Source organism: Petromyzon marinus, unplaced genomic scaffold (genome assembly GCF_048934315.1).
Source record: "Petromyzon marinus isolate PM22_M1 ecotype Great Lakes invasive population unplaced genomic scaffold, UKy_Petmar_22M1.pri1.0 PM_G_Scaffold_215, whole genome shotgun sequence".
Taxonomy (NCBI): domain Eukaryota; kingdom Metazoa; phylum Chordata; class Hyperoartia; order Petromyzontiformes; family Petromyzontidae; genus Petromyzon; species Petromyzon marinus.
Genome location: NW_027422779.1, coordinates 42,501 through 45,000, shown reverse-complemented (window position 1 = coordinate 45,000; position 2,500 = coordinate 42,501).

The following is a 2,500-nucleotide window of genomic DNA, read 5'->3' as shown; positions in this document are numbered from 1 at the left end:
TGATATTTTTCACGGATAGACCCCGTGAAACGCTAGAAATTGGCGGGGATGTGTCTCTTGTGGCTCACGGGGCTGTTCGGGTCGCACAGAAATCCCTGGGAATGGGAAAACGGGTCATTTTCGTGTTGCCACATTGCGTACGAACCGCATGAAACTTCCAGAGGCATTTGCAGCAGGAATGCATGTGCACTCAAAAACTTCTATATGTTTCACGGATAGACCCCGTGAAACGCTAGAAATTGGCGGGGATGTGTCTCTTGTGGCTCACGGGGCTGTTAGGGTGGCACAGAACTCCCTCGGAATGGGAAAAGGGGTCATTTTCGTGTTGCCACATTGCATAGGAACGCCATGAAACTTCCAGAGGCATTTGCAGCAGAAAGGCACGTGCACTCAAAAATTTTAATATTTTTCACGCATAGACCCCGTCAAACGCTAGAAGTTGGCGGGGATGTCTCTCTTGTGGCTCACGGGGCTGTTAGGGTCGCACAGAAATGCCTCGGAATGGGAAAACGGGTCATTTTTGTGTGGCCACATTGCATAGGAACGGCATGAAACTTCCAGAGGCATTTGCAGCAGGAATGCATGTGCACTCAAAAACGTCTATATTTTTCACGGATAGACCCCGTGAAACGCTATAAATTGGCGGGGATGTCTCTCTTGTGGCTCACGGGCGCTGTTAGTTAGGGTCGCACAGAAATCCCTCGGAATGGGAAAAGGGGTCATTTTCGTGTTGCCACATTGCGTACGAACGGCATGAAACTTCCAGAGGCATCTGCAGCAGAAATGCATGTGCACTCAAAAACGTCTATATTTTTCACGGATAGACCCCGTGAAACGCTAGAAATTGGCGGGGATGTGTCTCTTGTGGCTCACGGGGCTGTTAGGGTCGCACAGAAATCCCTCGGAATGGGAAAACGGGTCATTTTCGTGTTGCCACAATTGGCATACGAACGGCATGAAACTTCCAGAGGCATTTGCAGCAGAAATGCATGTGCACTCAAAAACGTGAATATTTTTTCACGGATAGACCCCGTCAAACGCTCGAATTTGGCGGGGATGTTTCTCTTGTGGGTCACGGGGCTGTTCGGCTCGCACAGAACTCCCTTGGTCCACCTGATTCGTGCATACAGGCAGCAACTAAAACTCTGTAAACCTGCTGTGAGGACATCTAAACAGTGGACCAGTGAGGCTGTGGAAGATTTGCGGGCGTGCTTAGACTGTACTGACTGGGATATGTTCACGACTGCTACCAATAGTCTGGATGAACTCACAGAGGCTGTGTACATCAGCTTCTGTGAGGACTGCTGTATCCCAACACGTACCAGGGTGAACTTTAACAACAACAAGCCCTGGTTCTCAGCAAAGCTCAAAAGGTTGAGGTTGGAGAAGGAGGAAGCGTTTAGGAGTGGGGATAGAGACAGATTCAAGGAGTCGAAGAACAGGTTTAGCAAAGCGGTGAGAGAGGCTAAACGACTGTACTCAGAGACACTAAAACACCAGTTCTCTACTAACGACGCTGCTTCTGTCTGCCAAAGGGCTCAGGCACATCACCAACTACAAACCCAGAGCGCCCCACACCACTAACGACTCCCGCCTAGCCAACGACCTGAACGAGTTCTACCGTAGATTTGAAAGACAATTGGACTGTCCTGAACCACCCCTTCCCACCCAAGAGGCCCCATCCCCCACCCATACTACAGAAACGACTCTCTCCTTTCAGGAGGGAGAAGTTAATGGGCTTTTCAAGAGGCAGAATCCACGCAAAGCAGCCGGGCCGGACTCTGTCTCTCCAGCCACCCTCAGGCACTGCGCTGGCCAGCTGTCTCCGGTGTTCACCAACATCTTTAACACCTCCCTGGAGACATGCCATGTACCAGCCTGTCTCAAGTCCTCCACCATCATCGCTGTGCCCAAAAAGCTAAGGCCAACAGGACTAAATGATTACAGACCGGTCGCCCTTACATCTGTGGTAATGAAGTCTTTTGAGCGCCTGCTCCTGGCACACCTCAAAGCCATCACAGACCCTCTCCTGGACCCCCTTCAGTTTGCCTACAGAGCCAACAGGTCTGTGGACGACGCAGTTAACATGGCCCTCCACTTCACCCTACAGCATGTGGACGCCCCAGCATCCTACGCCAGGATCCTGTTTGTGGACTTCAGCTCTGCCTTCAACACCATCATCCCTGCCCTGCTTCAGGACAAGCTCTTCCAGCTGAACGTGCCCTACTCCACCTGCAGGTGGATCACAGACTTCCTCTCTGACAGGAAGCAGTGCGTTAAGCCGGGAACAGAAGTCTCTGACTCCAGGTCCATCAGCACGGGAACTCCTCAGGGCTGCGTCCTTTGCCCACTGCTCTTCTCCCTGTATACCAACAGCTGCGCCTCCAATCATCTGTCCGTCAAACTCTTGAAGTTTGTCGGACGACACCACCCTCATTGGGCTGATCTCTGGTGGGGATGAGTCTGACTATAGGTGGGAAGCTGACAACCTGGTGACCTG